This window comes from Spermophilus citellus (genome assembly GCF_964194105.1).
Source record: "Spermophilus citellus genome assembly, chromosome: 8".
In the NCBI taxonomy this organism is placed as follows: Eukaryota; Metazoa; Chordata; class Mammalia; order Rodentia; family Sciuridae; genus Spermophilus; species Spermophilus citellus.
The window spans coordinates 39,954,923-39,963,113 of NC_138189.1; the positions used below are offsets into that span (position 1 = coordinate 39,954,923).

An 8,191-nucleotide genomic window follows, 5' to 3' on the forward strand; every position below is an offset into this window, starting at 1 on the left:
CTTTCCTCCTGCCCATATTTTAGACACATTGACCAAAGAGCAAAACAATAAAAAGAACACATTGCTTGTTCTGGTTTCCTGTTGGCTGAGGAGGGTGGAAAGTAGCTGCTTTTCACAATATTATTTTCTTGCACCTCCTGAAAGCATCCCCTTCCAGCTCTGAAATGGAAGACCACAAACCAAAAGAACCAGAATTGGGAGGAACTGGAAAGGGAATCCAAAGGGAAGCCAACGTGGAGGAATAGAAATGGGTCCTTGAGCCAGATAGTCTACAAGGGAAATAGGAGTGTCTGTCACAACACCAGGCATGGATAGAAGCAATCGTTGGAAGTCTCAGGTCACAGACCTGGGACTCCACAGCTGAGAGTTTGACCATTTTTCAGGGAAGGGCTAGGAAGAGAGGTCTTGCTAAATGATGGCTGCTTTCCCAGGATAGCATTGCAACCTGGTCCAAGGGGGATGGATGTTTTCCTTTCTGACTATCTGCTGGGTTTGTCTTTTGTCCATTCAAGTCTGTAGGCTCCGCTTGCCCTTCCTGTTTTGCCCGGATTGCCTGTATCTTTCCTCCTGTGTCCTTTCCGCGGTTTTGGCTCTGGAACAACTCTTACTATACAATGGAGAATAGAATGATTCCATTTTCTTCTCATCTCAGGGGACAAAACTCACTGAGACTCCTTTGTGCTGTCAGAGATGCTACAAGAGGTCAGTGGCTCTGGTTTCTAGAGATGGGTTTTCTTTTGCTACCTAGCAGAGGCTTCTCTGAACAGCTTGTGTGAAAGGGTCTTCAGAAAGATGTAGCTTTTTGAAGTGTTTGTAGGCTAGCCCCATGTTTGCAGGTTAAGGTTTTTTTTTTTCTTGTATTCTACCTATGAGATATCAGTGTATCTCATTTCTTTTTATTGAATCATAAAATTTAAACATCTTTATGGAGTAAACTTATATAATTCAATACATGCGCGCAATGTGTTATAATCTAGTCAGGGTATCTGTGTCTTACAGCTATTGGCTCTTGCTGTTAATTTTTTTTTTTACAACAATAAGAATTTTATTACTATAAAATAATACATCTCTCTGATCTAAAATATTGAAATTTAAAACAGAAATATGCTTAAGAAGATTTTCTTTTGTCTCAAACTAGACATTTTAAAATATCCAATACCCATTTATGGAATTGTCCTATCTTTTTCTAGGATATACATATTTTTAGAGAAATTGTCCCATGTAATTTCAAGATTAGATTAGACCCAAACACATTTTATTAAATGTATATTATTTGGGAGTTTTAATCTAATGGTAAAACCACTCTAAGTCAGAAGACTGAAGACAAACTGTATTTATAACTCATATCACTTATATATTTTTTTGACATAGAAAGTGTTCCTATAGGTGAGTACAAGGAAGACCAGTCACTCAATAGAAAATTTGGGTGAACATATTAGAAGATATTTCACAAATTTTATATAACTCTGAATATATGAAAAGATTCTGCTTTTTCTCATGACAAGAGAAAGGCTAGCAGTAATGAAAATGTGATATATCTTTGGCCAATCAGATTGATAAAAACAAACTTTTGCTTGTGCACAGTGTTATTAGTATAAAGAAATGGGTAAATTGATAGTGGGAGTGTAAATCTGACAAAATTCCATTTGCAGTAGCATATGAATCTTTTAACTCAAGGATTTTTTTAGGAGTTTTATCCTAAGACACTGTCACTCATGTGTACACAAGTCTCTTCATTGTAGCTTTCTTTTATAAGTAAAATATTGTCAACAATGTAAATGTACACATAAAAGTTATTGTGATGTCTGCACATCTAGACAATCGACTGTTATGCAGCCATTAAAAAGCACAAGACTATATTGCTGGTGGGACTGCAAATTGGTGCAACCACTCTGGAAAGCACTATGAAGATTCCTAAAAAACTTGGAATGGAACCACCATTTGACCTAGTTATCCCACTCTTTGGCATATACTCAAAGGACTGAAAATAAGCATACTACAGTGATGCAGCCATGTTAATGTTTACAGAAGTTCAATTCACAATAGCTAAACTATGGAACCAATCAAAGTACCCTTAACAGATGAATGGATAAAGAAATTGTGGTACATATATACAATGGAATATTACTCAGCCTTTAAGAATGAAATTATGTCATTTGCCGGTTAATGGATGGAACAAGAGACTATCATGCTAAGCAAAATAAGGCAATCCCAAAGAACCAAAGGCTGAATGTTTTCTCTGATATGTGGATGCTAACTTGCAATAAGGGGGTGGGAAGCTAGAGAAGAATAGCAATACTTTGGATTAGACAGAGGGTAGTGAAAAGAAGGGAAGGGGTGTGGGGGTAGGAATGATAGTAGAATGAATTGGACATTATTACTCTATATGCATGTATGATTACATGACTGATGTAACTCTAAATCATGTGCAACCATAAGAATGAGAAATTATACTCCACTTATGTATGATGTGTCAAAATGCATTCTACTGTCATGTATAACTAATTAGAACAACAAAAAAGAAGTACCTACTCTAATGGCAGATGACAAAAAAAATGAATGAGGCATATTTGTAGTGGATATGGAGAAGAACCAAGGGTCACTGTAAAGTATAAGAAGCAAAATAGAGAAGACTGTGCAGAACATAACATTACAATTAAAATTATGTATAAAAGACCTATGCAATTATCTGCCTTGTTCTCTACTGATGGATATATGTGTATATTGTGTATGTGTGTATGTATAATTGTACAGGTATAGAATTTCTCTGGATGGATGCACAAAAAGTGGGAAATAGAGGAAAGGGGAGTTGGATGCTGGGGGATAGGGAAGAGAACCTCTTTTCACTCACTGCATCTTTTGGTATGTTTTGAACCACCACCAAGTTCCCATTTAAAACTGTAAATACAATTAATTTTTAAAAAGACAAAATGTCATTTCTCTTTCAGTATCCTCAAGGGCTCACATTTATCCTGTGGTTTCTAGAAGCAGACTCCCCTGTCTGTCAAGCACAATCATCAACTAACCGAAGAAGTCCTCAGTCCTTTTCCCTTTTAAAAAGACTTTCATGTTTTATTTAGCCAAGAAGCTGGAAGTGAGTGTGAAAGTTCCTGGGCTCATTTCCAACTACCTGCACCTGATCTTTAGATGCCAAGTTCTCTTCTAGATGCTTGTTTCTCCTTCCTTCATGCAAAATGAAGACCTCCTTGGTTTTCTCTCCTTTTTTTTTAATTGAAAAAAAATCATCATGTGACAAAAATTGTACAAATTTCTCTGTGTGCATTATTTTTTATTCACCAGAACAATCTCACTGTAGCTCCATTTCACAGATGGAAAATGGAGTCACAGAGATGGCATAGCTCATCAGTGGCTTTTTACTATAGAGATTTTTTTAATAAAAAGAACAGTTAGTATGAGAATAATGAACTTTTCTCATTTGCAATGAGAGATAAATATTTAATACAAAATATCAGCTTGGGGATATCTGAAACATTGTTTAGAAATGACTAGGTCTCATAATAGCTAAGTTATGGAATCAACCCCAGATGCCTACCATTAGCTGAGTGGATTAAGAAACTGTGGTATTTATACTCAACAGAGTTCTACTTGGCCATACAGAAGAATAAATTTACGGCGTTTGCTGGTAAATCCATGGAAATAAGTGAAATAAGCCAGACTCAAAAACTCAAAGGTCAAAGGCTTTCCCTCACTTGTGGAAGTTAGAGTAAAATAAAGGAAAGGGGGAGAAAAGGATAGGGTACTATAAAGACATGGGGAAGATCAGAAGTGCAATAAAGGAGCTGAAAGAGGTAGAGTGGAGGGATGGGAAAGCAGAAGCAATGTGGAGTGAATTCTTAAAAAATTATGTGTATATATAAATACGCCACATGGAATTTCATCTTTATATATAAGTAAAAAGAACCAATCAAATGTAAATAAATTGATGAATGAAAGGAAGTCTTAGAGAATAGAGGAAGAAGGAGAGAGAAGGGAAGGGAGGACAGGAGGGAAAAGGCGGGGAGGAAAAAGAGAGAGATGATGAACTGCAATTGAATTCCCTGCATGTTTGACTTTGTTGGGATGAACCCAACTACTAGTACAACTATAATGCTCTAAAAAAATAAAATAAAATAAAAAATGGCTGGGCTCTAGTGGGCAGAGAGGCATGTCTAATGGTTTGCTCATAACATTTTGGGTAGAAATTAATGTCACCTGAGAATAGTGCATGTCCAGGGTAGGATCTGGACCCACCCACCAGAGTCCTGAATCAGTCAGTGCTAAAAGCAGAATCATCTATATATACACATATGCCTATGTGGATACATTTTTGCTTATCATATATATGCCATATTTATTTCAAAATGTTTTCTCTCTGATGCTCTAGCTATTGGCTTCATGTCTGATGTGTCAACTTGAAGTTCACAGGGAAGGTACCTGGGAAGGGAAGATGAATGCAAAGTGGGAGAGAACAAGGTCATGCTGGAGGCCTTGAGGACCGACCGGACCCTAGGTCAGCTCTCACTGCTTCCAACATGATGACGGGCACCTTGAAGGAGAAGCTGTCACTAACACAGAGCCAAATGCACATCTGGACCAGGAGTTGAAAAAGCCGGAGGAGGCAGAGGAAGGCGGAACGGTTGCAGATCCAGATGCTGCCTGAAGTCACAGGAAACAATAGGCTGCAGCTTCGTTTTTGCTTGTCTAGCTAATAATTATTGGTCATTCTCTGAGTACTATGTATTTTCCGGGCTATTTTTTCCTTTATTTGCTTTTGCATGGGCTATTATTTCTCTTCTTTGCATGCACAGCTTCTGCTTGTTCTGCAAACCCAATTTCAGCATCACCTCCTCAAGGGACCCTCCTCTAACTCTTCCCACATGAATTGCAGGATCTTCCCCAGGCTTCCCTGAGCTCTCTGCATCCCTCTAACATAATGCTGTGTGGCAATTGATGATTTCTTTGGAGCTGCATCCCTAACCACCAAAAGACTGCAACTTTGAGGCAATGTCTGTCTTATATTCCAGTTTGTGCCCCCAGCTCTGGACAGCCTATCTGGCACATGGTAGAATCCTAATGAGTGTTTGGTGAATAAATGAAAGCTTGCGTCCTGCCTTCTCCACCCTTGGGTAAGCCTGAGGAAAGATGAACTAGATTTGAGATTTTATTGCATAATTAAATTACACTGTCAAAATAATTTTTAAAGCTGAAAGGAAATTCAGAGATCAACTACAGGAAATTGAGGCCTAGAGAGGTGAAGAGAGTTGGCCAAGGTCATGCAGCTGTTTAGTGGCAAATTGGGATTGAAGCCCAGGTCTCCTGCTGACCAGTCCTGCTCCAAATAAGGACAAGCATAGTTGCTATTTCCTCTTGCAAAAAGACTGTAAAATCTAGGCAAAAAGATTTAGCAACCTAAAAGTGCTAATGAGACGACAGCAAGTTAAAACTACTTAGAGGAATGAATCTCACAGCTACTATTCAGGGCTTCCTGGGAATCCAAAGAGGTAACTGTGATGGTCCCATTGCTGATTTCTTCTGATGGGGACTTCAAGTCAATGTTTGCTGATCCAACTTGAATGAGGATGGGCAGTGAAACAGGCTAATGAAGCATGTCAACTTAAAAAAAAAGGAACAAAAACAATCACTCTGCTTATACTCACAAATTTATTGGATGGGTGATCTGAAATGTTTCTGCTTTTAATATTGAACAATGATGGATGCAAATATTATTTTTGTTTCCAACCTTGTGAATTCAGAAATCAAATGAGCCTACTTCCAGAACAAGTCCCTTGAAAAACAAAAAGAACAAATAAACAAATAAATAGGATAAAAAGGAATTTTTATTTTTATGTTTAATGTTCAATACACAATTTTTGGATGTGTATTGAATTTGAAGTTAACTAATGAGTGATTAGGCACAGGGAAGGCTTTGTGAATATTCAACAGAAAAGTGGCATTATTTGGCCAGAAAAGTTGTATTGTTTAGCCAGCTCAGTGTTTTTAAAATTGTCAACATTTAAATATAAGGAGATTTCACATGTAAGGATTTCTGAATTTCTGCCTTTTGTTAGAAAGGGAGAAAGCCTGGTAACTTTAGTTGTTTTCCCATATTAGTTTCCAAAGGTGCTGTAGAAAATTACTACAAACTAAATGGCTTAAAACAACAAAAATTTATTCCAGCACATTTCTGAAATCAAGGTGTTGACAGATCTGTGCTCCCTCTGAAGTCTCTGTGGAAAAATTCTTCTCTGCTTCTTCTGGCCTCTGGCTAAGGTTTGCAGGCATTCCTTGGTTTGTGGCTGCAGAACTCCAATCTCCGGCTCTGTCTCCACATTGTCTTCTCTTTGTGTCAAGTTTTCTGCTGTCTCGCTCTAGTGAGAATAACTGTCTTTGGATTTAAGGTCTATCTAGAAATTCTAGGACAATCTCAAGATCTTTCACTTGATTATATCAGCAAAGACCCCTTTCTAAATAAGGTTCTGGAAATGAAGACATTGTCTTATCACTTTTGGAGTCACGCACCACAACTTTGAGATGGGCATTGCCTAAAAGCTAAGTTGTGGCTAGGCAGGGGTGTTTCTCTTGCCATAGTCCCCGCCATTCTCTATCATCTGGGCATTTTGAATTTGGTAATCCTGGTTTGGAATTTGGTGAAAAGTTCAATCATCACCATGAGTGTCTGCATGTGACATAACTGTGATGAGATGTCTGTGGTCCTTAAGCAGGGGTGGGCATCAGAATCACTATGGGGGCCTTAAAGTGCAGATCTCTAATTTTCTTAGAGATTCTGATTCAGTAGGTTTATGGTCTGGCGCAAACATTGGCTATTTTAAGCAGTCCTAGGGCACAGCTGGGTTTGGGAGTCATGGGGGAGGGCATCCCCGCTGGTTGTTGGGATGCACAACAATCCTACAGGTTTCTTAACTTTGTTCTCTTTACTCAAGGCTCTCCTCCACCAAGGATAAAAAACATGAAATGCTAGACAGGAAACACCAAGCTCTCTACCCTGCCTGCCTCCGAGTCATCCTTGTTTCTTTCCTGCCTCTCATGGCACAGAAGACACAGGTCTCTAACAAACCATGTTGAACAAGGTGAAGCAATACTGATGTGAATTTGATAGGATCACAGATCACACAGTCAAAGCTACTCAGCTTGCTTACTATTTTCTTTTAAAATATACTCTTATTAAAGAAAAACTTTAGATTGCCTTGACTCTGGTTTTTCAGGAAGACAGGTGGAGACACGGGGTGGGAAGTTTAGGACATGAAAAAAAGAAGAGTTTGTGGATGGGCAGAAGGCAGAGGTTCGAGAGTGCAGGGCTTATAGGGGGAGCTGCAAGTTGTGGGCTAAGAAAGAGTGGTGAGGAGAGAGAAGGTGAGTGGACACCCTGCAATCCTGTCACGAAGCCCTCGAATGCTGTGCCCAGGGGCAGGTTTTATCCTTTTTTTAAAAAAAAAATTTTGTTCCTAGCTCTATATCCAGTGCCAGGAATGATGCATGGTGCATAGGAAATCTTCAACCAGTATTTGTTGAATGAATGAATATTTGATGCCTTTTCAGGCTCTAGGTGACCTGTCAGACTCATGTTCCTTGCTTATGATGAGATTCCAGTGAATGTTTCCCTCCAGTTCTCTTATCATTTGAGCAGGTGAGAGTGTCTTGCCTAAGACCCCATCCTTTCAGAGTGGACATGTGAATGTGTGTCCTTCTTTCCAGTCCTTGACCTAGACTTAGGGTGAGGGTGTGCCCATGGTCTCTGCACTACCCACCATATTTCCTGAGTACCATTTCTGTTTCAGTCCAGTTATTGTTGGCTTTTTTTTTTGTTTTTAACTTTTAAAGTACTGTCTCAATTTGAATTTTTCCAAAAGTAGACCCAGAAACCATTTGAGAGTGAACTGCAGATAGACCATTTAGGAAGATGATCTCAAGAAGCATAAGCAAATCAGAGAAGGGATAAAAGCTGATAAAGGATGCAGTAACCAAGACTTACCACTGGGGGCAGTGGGGCTCCATCCCTCTGGGGACCATTTGGCCTTCATCAGGACAAGGAAGCTTGAGTGTTTATCTACTAGCTTCTTTGCTTCACTAGTTGGGGGTTGTTCCTGAGTTTGCAACATCCCTTGTTTTTGCCCTGTCCTTGAGCAGGCAGGGCAAATATCCTGGGGGTGCTGCAGAAAGTCCTCAGGCAGAG

General features: G+C 39.1%; 1 long non-coding RNA gene across 1 annotated transcript; it reads left to right on the plus strand.

Moving 5' to 3' along the window:
* The first annotated feature begins 4,388 nt into the window (after positions 1-4,388).
* LOC308654933 lies at positions 4,389-7,204 on the plus strand. The gene is made up of 2 exons (XR_014023348.1): positions 4,389-5,126; positions 6,942-7,204. It is a non-coding gene; the product is annotated as an uncharacterized lncRNA (long non-coding RNA).
* The last annotated feature ends 987 nt before the right edge of the window (positions 7,205-8,191 follow it).